We start from the raw sequence: 19,950 nt of genomic DNA, 5'->3' as shown, positions 1-19,950 counted from the left end.
CTTACAGTGCTTCCAACTCCCTTGTAGGAGTCTGGAAAGCACTGATCTATAATGCAGTTGAAGAAGAACGATTCTTCCATTTTTGTTTGGCTCTATTTGTGCTCCTTGATTCATGTAAATTGAGTGTTGGGAGAGTTAGGACAGACAAAAGAAAATATTTCTTTACTCAGCGTGTGGTGGGTCTGCGAAACTCCTTGCCGCAGGATGTGGTGACGGCATCTGGCCTGGACGCCTTTAAAAGGGGATTGGACAAGTTTCTGGAGGAAAAATCCATTACGGGTTACAAGCCATGATGTGTATGTGCAACCTCCTGATTTTAGAAATGGGTTATGTCAGAATGCCAGATGCAAGGGAGGGCACCAGGATGCAGGTCTCTTGTTATCTGGTGTGCTCCCTGGGGCATTTGGTGGGCCACTGTGAGATACAGGAAGCTGGACTAGATGGGTCTATGGCCTGATCCAGTGGGGCTGTTCTTATGTTCTTAACAGGAGAAGCAGCAGAGGTTTCATCAGAGGAGTGTTACTTCAGTCATGCTTTCAATTGTGTCGGAAGCTCTGAAAATCTTTGGACACTTCTAATTTCAACCTCCTCACTGAGAAAGCTGCTTGCAACACAAGGATCAAAATGGCCCGCTCTTGTCATTATGTAAGTCTTTATTAACAGAAATTCTACTGCTCTTTCGCTTTCTTGGATTAACATGCTGCATTGACATGCTCACTGCATGTTAGTTTATAAATAGGTCCCTGTAGACCCTATTTAGACCCTTGAGCTAACTAGCAACCATCGGCCTTGGGGGAACGGGAGAGATGAAATGCTATTTGGAACCAGCTGCTACTCTGACCTGAATCTTTTGATGTCTTTCAGACACTCAGCAGGCTTCACAAAATTTTATGTACCAACATGCTGCTCAGGCAGCCATCAAAATCCCAGGCCTTCTGACTGACAAAAATCAATACACCCTTAATCCTATCTTAACTTGGGTTGTTTCCTGTTCATTAGCAAGTTGCAGGGCATTTCAACAAGCAATCAAGAGGAATATGGTCTTAATGTTTCCCAGAATTTGGCTAAAAATGAGGCTTTGATTTAGAAAGATCAAAGGTTAATGGCATTTGCGAAGTCTGAAAGTCTCTGTTGAACAATCTCATTTAGACGCATTAGAGGACTTGATTTTGAAACATAATATTAAACACAGAAATTAAGATAAATTTCTCCCTGCGTGCCAATACCACAGTGCTTGCCTGCCTGTAGCTTGTAACAGCTGCAACTAGGGGAGCCTAATGACACAAGCATAATGATCACTAGCAGTAAAGATAAGGCTGCACATTCTGGACTAGTTCTTCCCAGGGGGATAGGGTGTCTACCTGAAGAGGAGAGGCCATAACTCAAAAGAAGAGCACATGCTTTGCATGCAGAAAGTTCCTGGTTCAATCTTTAGGAATGGATGGGAAATGCTTTTGCATGAAACCAATGAAAGTTGCTGCAAGTCAACAGTGTGCCTTAATTTGGTATAAGGCAGGGTTTTTCAAACTGGGGTGTCACAACACCCCAGCCTGTGGGCCCTGGCCACTTTCACCTTAAGAGGTGGGGGCAGTGAAGAGGCAGGGAGGAGGCAGTGGTGCAAACCCCAGGATTGCGCCGCTGAGGGGGGCTGCAGGGGCTTGGGTCCACTTACCTCCTGCAGCCTCCCGGGGGTGCGGGGAGGCCTGCGCGACCTTCTGCAGGGCTCCCCGCAGCTTTGAAAACGAAAGCAGAGTGATCGCTCCCAGCCTCCACTAAAGCGGAAGTAAAGCACGATCGCTCCACTTTCACTTCTGAAGCTGCGGGGAGCCCTGCAGAAGGTTACACAGGGCTCCCCACACCCCCGGGAGGCTGCAGGAGGCTCGGGTAAGTGGACCCAAGCCCCTGCAGCCCCCCTGAGCGGCGCGATCGTGGGGATTGTGCCGCTGCCTTCCCCTGGCCCCCACTGCATCCCCCCTGCCCCCGCAAGAACTTAGAGCAGCTCAAACTCTCCCTGAGAGTTTGAAAACCGCTGGTATAAAGCAATAACATTGCATTGGGTCTCCACAGCACTGCCTCGTTTAACCATAGAGCAGTGGTTCTCATACATTTAGCACTGGGACCCACTTTTTAGAATGAGAATTTGTCAGGACCCGCTGGAAGTGATGTCATGACCGGAAGTGATATCATCAAGCAGGAAATTTTTTTTATAATCCTAGGCTGCAATCCTACCCACACTTGCCCAGGAGTAAGTCCCATTTACTATCATTGTTAAAAGCATATACAGAGTAGCCTGTTAAAAGTACAGATTGTAACATTTCCCCAAATGCAGCCACATACTATGGTAGCATCAAGTCTACTATATTAAAAATAAAATATGGAAATGAATTGGGACCCACCTGAATGTCCCGACCCACAGTTTGAGAAACACTGCCACAGAGAACTATGAAAGCTGCATATACAGGGGGGCCCTGTATCCGCAAATCCTGTATCTGCAGTTTACATTAACTGTGGATCGGGTTCATGGGTCCCTTCCAGATATCCAGGGACACCCCTCCAGCCCTCTGAACCTGACTGGGGCTGCGTTCCGAGGGGGTCTGAAGGCTTTTCTGAGGCCCACAGAGACCATACTCGTCCACCCACGGCCTATGTAGGCTTCAAAATAGGGCCAAAAAGATATGACTACCAGTTTCCTCAGGAAGCTGAAAGTGACTTTTTTGCCCTTATAAGGTATTCTAAGGTCCAGGGAGGCAGTTATCCATGGTTTTGTTTAACCACGAAGGGGGGGGGCAGTCTGGATACCAGGACAACTTATTTTGTGTTGTAGCCTTACAGCCACTCTCCATTTTACTTCAGGACAGCACTATGCAAGTTATGTTCATTCATTTGTCTTAAATTGGCTTCAATGTATTGGTTCAAAGTAGTTCTCTTGCTCTGCTTTTAACACAAGGCAGTGCTATGTAGGCTGCACAAGTCCCTTCCCCTGACTATCCCAGGTTCAGATAGGCCACCACCCATTTAGTACTAATTCCCAAGGCTGTGCTGGATATACAGTTTGGACCTATGAGTGTGTGTACATGTGATACTGTTATGAGCCCTTTTCGTGCTTGTGGATATTTGTAACCAGGGAAAACAAAGAAAAGGTTCAAACTACACACTAAACAGAATTGGGAATAAGCAGCCCAACTGTAGGATCAGGTGGCACTGCGGCACTCTGGAAGGGCAGTCTGTCCTACGGCATTGCAAAACATGACGCCGTATTGCATGTGACCAGGCCACTGTCAGAAACAGCAAGTGGCGATGGCCTTGTGGCAGCAGCTTAGCTGTAGCCCTGCTGACATACCTCTTAGCCAACTGTACTCTTAGAAAACTGTACTGAGTGCTGACACTAGTACTCACCTGCATGGAGGGAAGTGGGAGTGAGAGTGAGAGGACTAGGTGTGTAACTGGGTGGGGAGCAGGGAGGAACCAGGGACAGGTAGGAGGCAGAAGGGGGTGCATCTAGCGGCAATGGTGCATTTCCATCCAATGCCAGATCTTATCTCTCCATTTTAAACCTCCCCATCCCTTTTCTCTCTTCAGACATACACCACCAAAACAGCAGCATATTTTGTTTTATTTTTACTTACTTCCCTTTGGCCTGGGCTCCGTTCCCCCCTACTGGAAGCGGCACACACATTTTTGGGGTGGCTGCATCAGTGCTAGTGGTGGGGATAGGACTGGGGTCTAAAAAAATGGAAGAATGATAGTGTCCAGCTTTAGTCAATAAGGTGCTACAGAGCCCAGAACAGTTGCCACCCAAATGCCAGGCAATGCCAGGAATCTGCTGAAGGCAAGTCTTGCCTTTAAAACATTTATATAATAAATGTGCACTATCTCCTGTTATGCCTAACATGGGCACATGTCTCCAGGGTGATAATGTCATGGGAGTTTAAGAAAAGATAAAAGCGGCTGTCTGAGAAGTCTAGAAATGCAGGTGCTATCTCTACTATTCTAATCAGAGAAAATATCAGTCTGCAAAGGAAACTGCAAATTTCCAAAAATAGTCCTATCATGTCTCTAGGCAGTGGAGGGGAAATGAAGTCTTGGGCTTGAAAATGTCTAATTCCAAATAGCATCTGATTGCAGATAGCTGAAATGCTTTTTCTTTCCCCAGCTCTCCTTGTAGCAAACATTTTGTGGTCCTTTGTTATAGTGAGCTGGGCTCTTAGGATAGTCTGGGATATGTAGGGTAAACATTTTTGTATTAAGGGGGACACTGATGCGAAGCTCTTAACTATCCTTTGCTGGTTAAAACTAAGCAGTCCACATTAGTAAAATGATGGAAGGGGGAAAGTGGATCCTCTGGTTCACTATGAACCATGAAGAATGAAGATAAAATAGGCTTGGAAAGGGTGCAGAGGACTGTTCAGGCAAGCTTCAGGACTGCCACAGTACGATGAAAGACATGGAAGGACATCCTAAGAAGGGAATAGGATCTGGTGTTCACTAGTTGGTCTTGGAAGTGGGTCCCGTGTTACAGATTGAGGTAGTTCTCAGCTCTTGACAAGGTGAAGACCCCTGGCCTAAAATAACATAAAAACCATATAATGGCCGTAGAAGCACCAGCTGCCTTGTGAGGAGGAGGAAAGGAAAGAAAGGACAGCAAGGTGAAAAACCACCATTGGCAACTCCACCTGCACTTGCCTCCTTGCTTAGGCTGGGTCCCCACCCTCTCTCAGTGGCTACTGAAAGACCAGTATCCTGTGAAGAGGCAGAGAAGAAAAGAAGCAAGCAAGGCACATCCCTTCTCCTTCCATTGCAATGGTTTCCCATTCTTTGATCATGGGTAAGGCGATCTGGGAGGCTTGTTGGCTGAAGGGCAGGACATAAATGCTCTATCTCAGTGTTTCTCAACATTTGTCCTCCAATGTACCACTTCACATGGTCCACCTATTTGAAATACCACCGGATGTAACTGGCAATGACATCATTACCAGTTACTTCTGGGTTGGGAGGCCAGGTGTGGCACAACAAACACCATAAGAAGCTCAGGGTGGACGGGAGGGCTTTTCTGAGAGCAAAAAAAACATGCTTTGAAGTCTAGCTTCCTTCCATTGTTTGTTGCATCCCATACCTGATCTTGCTGCCTGGCGGCACAGGTCCAGAGGTCCTGCAAGTACCACCAGACACCATCTCAACTACCACTGGTTGAGAAACACTGCTCTGTATACATACATACATAAAGGACACCCAAGTCTTGACAACCATCATGCACTGCTTCCAAAATGCTGAATCAGTGGTTCATGGAAGCCCTGCTGCAAGCATTGTGTGCAGTGCAAGAGACCAGTGGGAGTTCATTTTTTTTTTTTTTGTCAGCTGTTGGAATCTACAGGCAGGTCATAAATGAAGGGGCGAAAATCCATTGGTGAATTCCCTTAGTGAAATTATTGGAAGCCATTCTCAACATTAGTGGGAACATTTATTAGACACCCTCCCATACATGCAATTTTCTTTCATATCTGTAACCAAAGACTGAATTGTGTGAATTGCTGTCATTTCACACAAATTAAAAATCTGATCCCAGGGGGACATTTTACAGGATATGCAAATAACTATTCTCTCCCCCCCCCCCCCAAATCAGAAAGCTAACAGGACAAATATTCTGCTCTAACCTGGCTCAAAAATAGTATGTGTGTATGTTCTGCTCTGTTCCAAATGCAGCTCACCATGACTCTGCATTTTGCCTCTATTATTATTATTATTATTATTATTATTATTATTAACTGTATTTATATACCGCTTTTCAACTAAAAGTTCACAAAGCGGTTTACAGAGAAAAATCAAATAAATAATGGCTCCCTGTCCCAAAAGGGCTCACAATCTAAAAAAAAAAAAAAAAATGCAACTCTATGCAACTTAATGCTGAGCATGGCAGATGAATTAACTTGTTTGCATCCTCATACATTTTGCTCTCCGATCAACCTACTTCCAGCTGCTACGGAATGTCACCTTACAACCAAGCACCACAGGACTTCATCTTTCATGTCAATACATCAAACTGCCAGAAATATCTAGCGTAATTTAACCTCATTTCTTAGGGACCAACCACGTGCGACACTAAATGTCACTGACTAGTGGCCACAATAAATTGGAACTGCGGAGGTAAAGGATGTTTACCTCTCTGCCTCCATGCCGTTTTCCAGGCTGTAAACCACAATTAAGAAGCAGCTAATTAACCCTAAAAGTGCCACTGTAGCATTCAAACCTCCAATTTCCAGAGTTCTAGCAGCTTCCCAAATAGTACTATGTAAGAGATATTATACAGTTATAAACTGCAAACAAGTAGCAATTTCCTAGCTGGAATGGTATTAAACCTACTAGGAGAAAGGAACAATCTAAATTTTCTGCTTGCATTTCAGTCACAGGGCGGACTTGCCACTCTGAATGCAGTCATCCTTTCTCCCTCTGCTACCTCTCCCTCCCCATCACCCCTGCCAGAGATCCATTTTCACAGAGGGAAATGAAAACAAGAATGGAGAAATATACTTAAAGTATGGAAGGTGTAAGAAGTGTAAAGGGAAAAAAAAACCTCCCACAACCTTGCACTGTGCATTTTGATAGCATCTGCTTTATACAACGCCTGTCTCTGCTTACTATTAAAAGCCCCTTATTTGCTGAAGCATTCCCACACCATATGTTATTAACAAATGTTACTAACCAAATACAAACAGTAATTTTCATTAGGTTTTCTTTATGAGAACAGCATTAGTCACAAAGGGAATAAACCAAATGAAAGTAAACACACATAGCAAACCTTTGACAACAACGTGATACTTATGAATTCATACTTAATAAAACTGAGAAAATACCTACTTCATTACAGTAATGTCAGTTTAGCACTGGGATTTAGGGCAGACTGGATTTTAGGATAATGTCATTAGTTGCCATAGGGATGTACAGCATAAGGACATAATGTAGGCCATGGAAATATGATTTGCATTCATTCAAAATATGCAGTGTCTGTGCACAAGGTTTAATGGCAACATTCATTTAAAAAAAAGGAAACTGATTCCAGAAAAAAATACCTAGATACGATTGGCTGGCTTGATGCAAGGCAATATCATTCACAGCTCTATTACAAGAGCATTTATTTCAAGTTCTGTTATTCCAAAACTTTGGACTGCACTTCATACATCACTTAATAAAGGCTGCAGAGAATCAGGGTTAGAAGGGATTTCAGGGGTCATCTAGTCTGTGAATTCTCAATGTTTGTCCTTGTCAGGCATTCTAAGTCTTGTGAGACAGAGTGCGCACCCATGAAAAAAGGGCTCATTCACATCCTTAGCTTAGACGGTGAGCATTCAAAGGATCTGTCACGAGATGGGATGAATAATGGAATCTAATGGAATTAAATTATAATTAATTAACAGTACAAAGGTAGGAAATTGGATTTTGGTGCTTCCCCCCCCCCCTTGTTTCAAAGCATTTAAAGGTGGACCCTAGTATCAGTGGCAAGTCAAATCAGTGGATACCAAGATCCCACCTGTATTGTGCCTGCACCATTTTGAGACCTTAGTGGCACTGCAAGCCTATGTATGCCTACACAGGAGTAAGTCCCATTGAGCTTCATTGAACTTACTTCCAGGTAAGTGTGTATATGGTTCCAGCTTTAAATATTTATTTTGGATTTTAAAGGCCGAGTGTTCCTATGCTGTTCCACTCAATGCAGGAGCACACATAGAATAGAAGAGTAAAAAAAAAAACAACAACATAAGAACATAACATAAGAATATAAGAACAGCCCCACTGGATCAGGCCATAGGCCCATCTAGTCCAGCTTCCTGAATCTCACAGCAGCCCACCAGATGCCCAAAAGGAGCACACCTGATAACAAGAGACCTGCATCCTGGTGCCCTCCCTTGCATTGGCATTCTGACATAGCCCATTTCAAAAATCAGGAACTTGCACATACAAATCATGGCTTGTACCCCGTAATGGATTTTTCCTCCAGAAACTTGTCCAATCCCCTTTTAAAGGCGTCCAGGCCAGTCGCCATCACCACATCCTGTGGCAAGGAGTTCCACAGACCAACCACACGCTGAGTAAAGAAATATTTTCTTTTGTCTGTTCTAACTCTCTCAACACTCAATTTTAATGGATGTCCCATGGTTCTGGTGTTGTATGAGAGTGTAAAGAGCATCTCTCTATCCACTCTGTCCATCCCCTGCATAATTTTGTATGTCTCAATCATGTCCCCCCTCAGGCGCCTCTTTTCTAGGCTGAAGAGGCCCGAACGCTGTAGCCTTTCCTCATAAGGAAGGTGCCCCAGCCCCGTAATCATTCCCATCTGTCCTCTATGAAACATTTATAAACCTTTGTTTCAGATTCTCAGAAATCTGTGCACTTCCTTTATTCAATACTAGATTGCCTTAAACTCACTGGATTATGATGGAACCCTGGATCCCAGTAGACATATTGGCTATATGCCACCTGCATGGTCAGGCAGAATGTAAGGGAGTACCTGTTATTGGGGAGCAGCGGTGGGGACATGTCAGTACCTTTCCACCCCATCTGTGGGCTTTGTGCATATGCGAGATAGGGATTTTGCTGCTGTTGTACTCAGACTCTGAAACTCCCTCTGCTCAGGTCAAGCCCCTTCCCTACCATTTTTTCAGGAGACGTGTGAAGGGTGCACTGTTTTGACAGGCTTTCAACAGGGAATAAAGTGTTCCCTGATCAGTGTTGCCATTGCTGATGCTGGGCTGCTTTATGTCTGTTTTATGGTGGTCAAATTTATTATGCTAATCCTTTTAATATCAATTAAAAACTCAGCTGTTAGTTACAGATGAATATTAAAATGCAAAATGGACTTATAGTTGTTATATGCCACTTTGGGGGGGGGGGGGAGACTTCTTCGGCCCAAAAGCAGGTTCTACATTTTAATGTACATTTATTTTAACTGATTTGGTCTGTGTGGGAAACAAGATGCTGAACCAGATGGATCTTTGGGACTCTTCTTATGTCTTTATGCAAAGGGTCGCCTTGGGATTGTCTGCAAAACAGCAGCATGCATTCTGCGCTGCAACTAGTGCAGAATGCGGCGGCCCGTGTGGTTACTGGAGATAGGCGGTTCGACTCTGTCAGTCCGCTTCTCCAGCGGCTGCATTGGCTGCCCATTCGTTTCCGGGCCCAATTCAAGGTGCTGGTTTTGACCTTTAAAGCCCTATACTGCTCTGGGCCAGGGTATCTTAGAGATCGCCTACTCCCATACAATCTGGCTCGTCCTCTTAGGTCATCAGAGAAGGCCTTTTTATAAGTGCCGCTGCCTAGGGAGGTACATGGGCGGCGGCAAGAAACAGGGCCTTCTCAGTAGTGGCACCAACGCTATGGAACTCCCTTCCCCTTGACTTAAGAATGGCTCCCTCTCTTGAGACCTTTCGGCGAGGCCTGAAGACCCTTCTGTTTAAACAAGCCCTCTGAGTTCTTGGCCTTTTAAACATCTTTTTAACATCTTTTAATATTTTTTACAGGCCTGATTCTTTTATGACTTGCTGCTGTTCTATGCTCTTTTTACCTATTTTTTTATTCTGACTGCTGTTTTTTTATGATATGTGTTAATATGTTTTTATTTGTTTTAAATTATGTTTTTAATCTGTTGTAAGCCGCCTTGAGTCCCTTCGGGGAGAAAGGCGGGATAAAAATAAAGTTGTTGTTGTTGTTGTTATTGTTATTATTATGCTGGAGGCAGTTCTTTCTGACCACAGTCAGCCTGTTCTTGAAACTCAGCAATCCTCCAGAAATGGTTTCCAATGCAGTTCCTAACTCCAGGGTGTCTCAGTTACCCTTGTTACTCAGGATAAAGTTAAAGTTAGGAAACTTTTAGTTCCCTAGTTAAATTTCCAGTTAGGTAGGTAGATGTCACTAGAGCTTGTGGTACAAATGCAGGCGCGCCCCCCCCCCAAAATCCACAAATCCAGGTTTCATTTATTTGTGGTTCTTGGCATACCCCCGCACTGACTACCTTCATTCTTCTGTACTTTATTTCTTGCTTAACACAGGAATGTGACATGCAGGCAGGCAGTCTGCATGCTAGAGGGACACAGCCAGAACATTAACAGGAAGCAGGAACTGTCCTATTTCCTGTTAATCTTCCATTCGTCTCCTCCCTCTAACTCTTCCTGTGTTAACAAGAAAATAAAATAAAGCACAGAAAAACAAAGGTAGGAGAGGGTGCAGTGCACAATGCTTTATATAGGGTTACCCCATATCTCCCTATCCATGGAGGGCAGAACGGAACCCCCATGGATATAGGGGGATGCCTGTACTTCCTCTGACATACTGCAATGCCAGTATGCGTAAATTTAATTTACCACAGGAAGCTTTTGCTTATTTATTGCCGTAACCCAGCTTGGTCAAATCTGAAATATACTACCAAATTCCTGAGTTGCCAGGAATCCACTTAGGTACCAATATCCACAGAAGAATTCAACAGAAGATGGATTTAATTGTGTGCATGGCTATGACTTCTAGAGAGTACTAACTTATTAATTTAAAAATATTACAAAGAAGATTTAGCTACAGGTGAATATTAGCACAGAATGGATGTCTTACATACTTTTCAGTTTTCCACAGATTGGTTATGCCTGATGTTCCGCTCTGCCCGTCCTCCAACTGTTTGTAGAAAACCTCGATAATTAATTTAGGAATTGGTGCATGCACAGTTTATTCTTGCCAGAGTTTTCTTTTCCATCCATTCATTTGCATGGTGTTTTTTTTTTTCCCTTCCCAAGCCCGCTTGGAGGCAGGCTGTGCAGCATGGCCTTTCCCAGTTTGAAGAGACACTTGGCCAACAGTCTGAGGCTAAGAGGCAAAGAAGGAAGGCCCATAGCCAGGGAGACAGACCAGGGACAGACTGCACTTGCTCCCGGTGTGGAAGGGATTGTCACTCCCGAATCGGCCTTTTCAGCCACACTAGACGATGTTCCAAAACCACCATACCATAGTCTCTCGAAACTAAAAGTTGCCAACAACAACATTGTGCAAACCCATCTGTATCTTAATGCTCATACAGGCTCCATTTAAAAGTATGTTGATTTCAGTAAACAAAATAAAGCAAAGTTTATTATTAAAAAACAAAACAAAAAACAACTCCCTTAGCCCAGGGTAGGGCTTTATTTTTCTTGAAAAGGGTACATATGCACACCACCGCAGGAATAAGAGAGCACATATATTCCTTTTAAACTGACTAGCTTGGACTGTCTAGGACAGGGGTGTCAATCATAAGGCCCGGGGGTCGGATGCAGCCCACAGAAGCTCTTTATCTGGCTCTTGGCCTCTCCCAGCGCCACCATCAGCTGCTCTCTGCTGCTGAGCTGTGCTGCGGTGTCATTGCTGAAAGGGCAGCCTGCACGATAATTGGGCTCTCCCAAATGTGATCAAGATTTCTATATTTTCTCTTCTGACACTTGTAGCTAATGAGTTCCTAGGTTACCAAAAAGTGCTTATTTCGGGTCATGACCTGCTTAAAGACATCACATCACCTGCTTTATGACCCGGCCCTCAGCAGGCATCATGAATGCTCTTCGGCTCTCTATATAAAATGAGTTTGACATCCCTGGTCTAGGAGGACTTGAAATTGTGACTAAGGCTACGACTGTACACATACTTGGGAGTGATTTGCTCAGAATAGTAGACAGCTTTCAACTGACTAGCCAAAAACTGCCTAGGAGATTTATCCCTGGGTTGATTCTAGTAGGTAGAAAAGACGACATCAATCAACAAACCTGTCTTTGTCAGTTTCAAGCATTTTCTTTCTATGCAAGAGGGCATATAAGCATAATTTTTTAAAGAACAAAAAAAACTGATGGTGGTGAAGTGACCTTCCCCCGCCTTCTCCATTTAATTTGCATGATTGTCCCTAGCCAGCAAGCCAGCCAGCCAAAGCAAAAAAAAACTTTTCGTTTTTGTTCAAAAGGGTGTGCATGCATGTGCAAGCACTGGTGCATATGTTACATCTCTCTCTTTCCTCCCCCCCCCTTATTAAATCTCTGCAGAAAGCTTTCAGACAATTATTTCTCACACAGGGGCTCTTGAGATAGTTTCCAAAAACAGAATGGTTCCTGCCACCAGAACTCCATGGAAAAGGGAGGCAAATGAACAGCACATGGAAATAAGTTCCAAAGTTCTGGTGGCACCAATCAAGCATGTCCAGCTGCTGCGTGAGATGGAATTTGAAGGAGGGCTTCACTGACAGATCTTAAAGTTCAAGAAGGTTTAGGTGGGTGAATGAAGACCTCAGACCATCCCTAAATCCATATTCACCAAGACTGTCTGTAACGACGACACTATTTAAGTCATCATTGAATCTTTCATTCATTACTCTGCCTGGGACTGTGTCAAACATCAAAAAGCTGTTTATGAAAATAATATATTATGGCACGTTTGTAACACTGAGTGCTAGTGCTGGGCTGGCGCAGGCCCAATAGGATTGGGCCTTTAATTGCCAAGAGGGATGAATCACTGAAAGGGATGCAGGGATGAATTAAGAAGCAAAACAAAACCTGACTGTCCCATCTGGGGCATCTAATAAAGACTTCAAATCATTCTTCCACAGCACAGTCCATCACTGGGGAGTGGAAGCAAGAATCGAAAGCCCATCATGGTATGCTGGACAATGCTTGCTTTAGGCCTCATTTGTTCTTCACTGTGCTATGTTTATCTCTGCCTGCTTTCTTGCTCCCATACCAATTAGCTGGATGCTTTATCTTGAAGGACCGTCTAGAGAAGTTGAAAGAATGGTGACCTTTACAGTGAAGAAATTGAAGTGTCTCGGTGTATAACTCATTCCCAGCTTAACTGTTCACTGAACAAGAAACACGCACACACAAAACTGTGCATTGATGGCAGTTCCTACTTTCAAAAAATGCAGTGTTGCTTTTTAGCACTAGATGGCACTCATGAGCTTTGGATTTTCTTCCATGTCTCCCCAGTAGCTGCAGCTAACGGCACCCCTAAATTATAGGTAGTCTCAATGGAATTTCTTAACAATCAGATTTTCCTGCAGGAATACTTCATACAGCACAGACGGGACATTATGGCAACACTGATCATTTAAAATTTACTAGATGTTCCTAAGAAAATAAAGTACATGTGATTTAGTATTGTTTTCTTGTTTCTCTAGAATTCAGAACTCAGAGTTAATGCCTCTTTACTGTGCCTGCAGGGGAGAAAGGAACGGGAACAAAATGCCAACGATGCTTTGATTTGAAAAGTAGTAAAAATTGATTTGTGCAGGCATTTTTGCCCTTGAAAATAAATTAACTCCTTAGATGCACAGAGTGAAGATGTTGATCCAACAGTGATTTCTTATGGGTGCATAAACTCTGACATTCTTGCACCAGCTCAAGCCCACTGCCCGAATTCATTTCAATGGATGCAGTACATGTATGTACATCCATGTATACTTTTGCATGTGTCCAAACATCTGCTGAAATGAATTGCGCCTGCAGACAAAAGCATTCCATGCATGTAGAGCTGCTTACTTTTGCAGTCCTCGAGATAGGGTAAATATGTTTGTTGGACCATTTTTTTTTTTTTTAAAAAGCTTTCAAATCACACAGATGTTTCTCATCAGATATCAGAGCACCAAATTAAAAGCCGTCTGAGCGCTACATGTTTGCTTTGTAATTGATCCAAAGCATTCCCCTCCCTCTTGAACAGTCAATGATGAATCCAGCAAACCATATCACATATGCCTTACGGTATATCTTTCAGTCCAAAAAACAACTGACAATTTGACCTTTAAAATATATACATGGTTACATTCTGTAGCCATTTCTATTTAATCCAGGTTCTTACACAGAAGCACTATGCTCCTGTCTGGAATTAGAGACTCACATCTTAGAAAACCAAGAAGTCAGATGTAAATTCTGCAGATGGATTACCTCCAGAACAAACGACTGCGTCTACACCCACACACAGTAGCAGCATGGGGGAAAGATGATATTAGTTTTGGGAACTTTTTGTCCTGTTTTATATTCGAGGGTTACCAATCATGTATACTGCACTTTTAGATTACAAAGAACTTTATGGTCTCACTTCCCATAACAACACCCGTAACACTCAAGGTTTACAAAAGATGAAGTAGGATAAAATGTTAAGGACTTGCTGAACGCAGTGGGCAAATCTGAGGTACAGCAAGTATCTCAAACTCCCTTCACTTGAACACTATTACCCTAATCTTGTCCTGGGTCTACAAGAGAGAAAGAGAGCGAGTTATAAATCAAAGTAAATAAAGACATTGAAATTAGCTCTGTGGGCCCAATATCCAGCTGTTCTGGCTTTTCTAACACTAGGGGAGCAGAATACCACCTCCTTTATCCATCATTCACTGAGGACCCGCTACTCATACCATTTCACAACTTGTTAAATGCAAAGAAAAGCCCATTCTGTGCCAATTGTTCAGGACACCTGGGCAATAAAACCAGCTGCAGCATTCAAGCGGCATGGAAGGAACATGCTGAAGGAGACCGAGATGATGGCAAGGAAGGGAAGAATTCAGTAAGGGAAGGGGGAAGGAAGAAGGGAAAAGGTCTGGATACTCCAGGAAGGATGCCTGGCAATAAGATTGTGGTCCCCCTGCTTTTTGATCAGTATACTTTAAGTTTCTGCAGGAATGAGGAGACCCTTGATTAAGCTAAGGCATAAATAATACCTATCAGTTGCAACAATCTAAAGCAGTTGCTAAACCTCCATCTTAAGCAACTTTGCAGGAGACAGGCTGATGCTTCTGTAAAGTATTTCTTTAGGTCTGCTCAGCACCATTCACATAACTCACATGGTCTGTGGCTACACAGAAGCCTTCCACCTTTCTGAAACAGGCCAGAAAGATAAAGAGGGAAAATGCCAAAGATAACCAGCTACTATTTGGAATATAACAGGGGAATGGTTTTCATAATGTGTTCCTAGGAACTTAAGGGTTCCTTGGTAGAAGATACTCATTGGTTCTTCAATGAGAAGACCCACAGTCGACCTACCCCTGCAATATTTAAGTACTGCACATTGCTACATGTTCTCAGTTCATAAGCTGTTCTGACTAGACTTAACCACTCTGGTCATGAATGAATGAGAATGTGCCATAGAAAAAACATCAGAATTGCATAATGAAGGGATACTGTGGCAGGTGTTCTTCAGCATACAAACAGATATGAAAGTAGTGTATTTCTTGATGGCAGGAATTTGAAAAAAAAAATACTGGGACAAGGAATGACAGATAGAATCATAGGAAGGCCACCAAAAGTTCAAGAAAGCCTTTGCCAGAGAAGATGTTTCAAGAACTTAATTTTTTATATTATCCATGGTTAATAGTGACGATGAGTCAGAAGTAAATACCAAATTCATTACCTGTTGTGTTTGTAGTGGGTGAGTGAAATGTGAACCTCAGTCTCTGAATACCTGGAATGGAGATAGCTGGCTCAGCTTCTCCAGAAGCCCAAAGCAGGGCGGGTGAAGCATAGCCACTGAGTGCAAAATTCTTTCTCAAGGGCATTACTTGCCCTCTGCAAATTTCAAGATAAAGACTTGGAGGATCATTACAGAAGGTAGGGCACAATCCTATAGTACTAAGGCAACCCCAAGGTAACAAATGTTCAATTACTTTGAAAAGGCCTGCTCCCCCTCACCGCACTGAAAAGTTGGATAGGATTGGGCCCTTAGTCTCTGTGGGGAAAAGTATCATTCTGCTACCATGAAAAAACCTGCCATGACAGGATCTTTCTCCTGTGAGATCTACTGATACACAGCTAATTTTGTTCTTGTTTCCTTTAAGTAACAGAGAAGGTATATCCCGGGTAGGTTTTTGTCTTCAAACTTCAGGGAGCTTGGGTAATTAGATGCTTGCCCAGTTCTGCCATGGCACAAGGCAGGTATTTTTCATCTCATTTTGACATGAAGCAGTTCAGCCACTTTTCAGTCCCATAATAAACAAAAAGTTACTGCAAAAGCAAAGCTGAAATGCAAATGCAATCAGTTAATCCTTATCAAAGACCATGTGCACAGCTTGCCGATATGTGTTTCAGGAGAGCTGATGTTCTGATCAAATGTGGAAACAGAAAACCTTTTCTACCATAAAGCTTTTGAGGCGTGTGCCAATAAATTAGAAATAAACATCAGAGGAGATTTTTGAATTTCTAATTAAGCAGGCCATGAAAACAGGGCGAGTGCTTATTCTCCAATGAGCAAATAATGAAGTATGCCAATATGCAGGGCTTGATTTGAGACAAGCCTCAAGGGAGCTTAGGCCTGGGCTATGCTTGCAGCAAAATGAGGTGGGAAAGAGGTGGCGGAGTGGAAAGTAACACTTCAGATTGGGGGGGGGGAAATGACTTTTGTTACTGGTCCCATTGGTAAAAAAGCTTCCTGCAAGTAGAAAACTAGCACAGGAAGGCAGGCTGAGCCTTGAATTACAGAGGAAAAGATAGTAGGGGGTCTTAATGAAATTCTTGAGCTATACTCCAACTCCCCCCTGATTTTAGACAAATTATGCCTTCCTATAGCCTTTTAAAACAGTAGCTAAAAGGGCCACTGCAGAGATGACATGCATCCTGATACAGTCCACCGCTCTCCCCCACCTCCAGATTGTTTCACTTATGTGTACATAAAGCCTCAGTCCCTTTATAATCTTTTTTTTATTACTAGGTATACTGGTCCTGAATATGGCAATATGGATAATAGTACATCTGTAGGAAAACATGGCACCACATGTTTACATAGGAAAAATCCCTTTCACTGGCACACGCATCAATTTTTTAGCTCTAATCACTCTAGGCATGTTTAAGGATAATATCATATTTACCTTTGTTTTTCACCTAGCAGCTAATAGCACCTTCAGTGAGTGCATGCGTGTGATTTCAATTGGGTTAATGCAGTGGTTCTCAAACTTTGAACTGCCACGAACCACCTTGTTCTCTGTGATGGGTCATGACCTGCCACTTCCAGGTCACAATGGGCCTGCAATCCACTCCATTCGCCTCCACGGGCCCCAAAATGCTTTGCAGAAGCAAACCAGAAGATGGAAGCAAACCAGAAGTAGTTTCCGGTTGCTTTTGCAAGACATTCTGGGGCCCACAGATGCCAATGGAGTGGGTCACAGGCCCAGTGTGACCTGGCTTCTGATGGCTCCCAGTAATGCTCTGCGGTACTACAGGGAGCATTGGGTCCCAACCTGCAGCACATCGGGTCGTGACCCACCAGAGGATCATGACTGACAATTTGAGAAACACTGGATTAATGGTTTTAGGAGAAAAGATTTTTAAAAACCAACCATGCCTTGATCCAGTTTGTCCTCCATCCAATAAAGATGTCAGGTACTCAGGTCACAGATCTTCCACACCACACAGCTACAATTAGGACATGGATCTCCTACATCACTTGTAACTTGGCCCTAACTTCAAAGTTCCACTTTGCACAACAGGACTGAAGAAGATTGCATAAGACTGCAGGCATATTCCACAATTTCATGGACCACTTACAGTGGTGGAACTCCCAGTCCATCGCTGTAAGTACCACTGGAGTGTTGTAAAAGATGCACTGCCTTAGTGCACTTCAGGGGTATCGGCTATGAACCGATGGGGGATAGGAATGAGCTGCCCAAAGACTGTCATTAGAAAAAAAGGGATTCTTTTGCTATTGCTTATCTATCAGCTTTCATTAGGGCTGGGATCATCTTCCTCAGACAGGGAAGTTTTGCATTTAAAGTACGGTACATGCTAGTTTGATTGTGATGTCCAGTCTAATCTGGTCTAGGGTCATGCAATACATTCCTTCCAATTAACTTTTTAAAATGTCCATAATGAACTATGATTTGCTCCTGAGGACCCCTGATCTGTAAGGAGAAATTTGGATGCTTGGAAATGAGTGTGATGCAAGATTGGAAAAGATCCTCCCCTCATTGCTCCTATCAGACCAACAAATTCTTTCACTTGTGATGCATGAACAGGCACAGTCTGTATTGTATATTGGATTTTTAATATATTGTTTTAAAAGAGGGGAACAGATAAGAAGGTCAAGGGATGAGAGAATGTCCTCGATTCTATAAGATTAATTACACCAGTGGCGCGTTTGGCAATTTTCAGTTCACAGCCTTTTTGCTTCCCCTTAGGATACCGAGAAGTAAGAGCACACATACACATGGCCTACAACACCATACAAAAAGGAAGCTTGATGATATTACACCAGTGGTTCCCAAACTCCTACAGGAGAGATGGGAACCACCTGAGTTTGTGGTGGAGAGGCATGGCAGCCACAAAATCCCCAGGATCATGCTTCTGCCAGGGATGAAGTGGCTTTTTTTGTACTTACCTCTGTCAAGGCAGGCCTCCTGGTAGGGGTACAGGGAGCCCGCAGATGCCTCTGCAGGGCTTCCCAAGCTCCAAAAGTAAAAAAAAAAAAAAGCAATCAGAAGCCACTTCCAGTTTTTGATCATGAAACCAAAAGTGGCTTCCAATTGCCTTGTTTAGCATTCTATTTTATTTTATTCAGCAGTGCTGAGGACATCGGAAGGGGCTGTGAGCCCCCCAGACCCTACAGGAGATCAGAACTGCCCTCCAGGTAAGTAGAAAAGCCCCTGGGTCCCCATGGCGCTGCGATTCCTGCACCCATTTCTGGACCAGTCCCCTTATGGGAGAATGCCCCTTTTCTGGTTTCCCTGATGGGTTATGGCCCACTAGTTTGGGAACCAGTGATCTAGTATGTTTCTCTGATCTAGAACTATCATATGATTTTCTGTGAATTTTAGGATGAAAATTTTGCAGATACTATATGTCTTTGAATATATCAGAATTTGGCAGATCTGCATTTAGTCTGCTAAATTGGAGGAATTGTGCTTACAACACAGAACCACTAAACCTCAGTGGTGTATACACATTTATATTTCTAACTTGCAATGCAGCCTCAGCAATTGGTCCCCAAAAGTTATGATATTGCACAAATGCCAATGACTTAAAGGGAAAGCTTTTAAAGAGAATGAGAGTTGAAATGCTATGAAACTTCAGGATGCTCGGCTCAGTCAGTAATAAGAGCAATCTCCAGGTGCGGCACCAATTATTTGCAGAAATATGCCATTTGGGTGGGGGGGGGATAGGAATTTGAATTACTGGAACTTCGGTATTCAACCCACATTCTGGCATATTTCAGTGGCAGCAGCAAAGAAAATCAGGATGCACCAGGAACAGTACTGGCTTAAAAGCTTGTCTAGACAGATACACTATTGATCGACAGCCTAAATGATGACTAGGATTTAGCTGAAGGATTCCAAGATGGTTCTTTAAAATCTCTTTACTGCACCTGATATATCAGAGAAGTGGGGAAAAAAAAAAGATTGCAAAATCTGATACTGCAAGTGTATGACCAGGCTGGAAACAATGCTCATTATGCTTTGTGTTACATGTGAACAGGCTGGTAGATTTAGACCAGATTAGAGCAGCTGTTTGAGAACCAGATGATTATAGTACACGCACCGCTGAAAAGTAGAACATTTTTTGGATAAAGAAAAGATAGCAGTTGCTTGTAAATTCAGAAGCAAAAGCATCTAGAAAGCTCACACCTCCAGGATGACACAAAACCAGAGAAATATCCACATCATAGGGCTGGGAGGTTCACTTTGAACGGCCACTAGACTCCCTGGCTAGGGCAAAGCTTTACGCTCAAGCTTTCATTCACTGGCTTCAAGTTCCATCAGCTTCCTGTGCTGAAGTGCTGCTGTAATGCAGATGTTTTCAATTAGTGATTCGGGACACAGAAGTGGGCGGCAACTCAACCTCAGGTGACTTGTGGCAGTGTTGCTATCACCATTTTGTTTTCAAGCCCAGGCCTGCAGGACTCAGCAGCTAGCACTAGGAGTCCTAAATGAGGAAAATATCAATAGTTTGGCTTTGCAGGGCTTACACGGCCAGCTCCCAGCAGCCCCTTCAGGCC

At 43.4% G+C, this 19,950-nt stretch overlaps 1 protein-coding gene across 16 annotated transcripts in view; it reads right to left on the bottom strand.

The window, feature by feature from the left end:
• Positions 1-19,950, bottom strand: part of CADPS (calcium dependent secretion activator) — a 465,254-nt gene that overhangs the window by 244,124 nt on the left and 201,180 nt on the right. The window lies entirely within an intron of this gene.

Source organism: Tiliqua scincoides, chromosome 2, assembly GCF_035046505.1.
Source record: "Tiliqua scincoides isolate rTilSci1 chromosome 2, rTilSci1.hap2, whole genome shotgun sequence".
In the NCBI taxonomy this organism is placed as follows: Eukaryota; Metazoa; Chordata; class Lepidosauria; order Squamata; family Scincidae; genus Tiliqua; species Tiliqua scincoides.
This window is presented reverse-complemented; position numbering and strand designations above follow the sequence as displayed.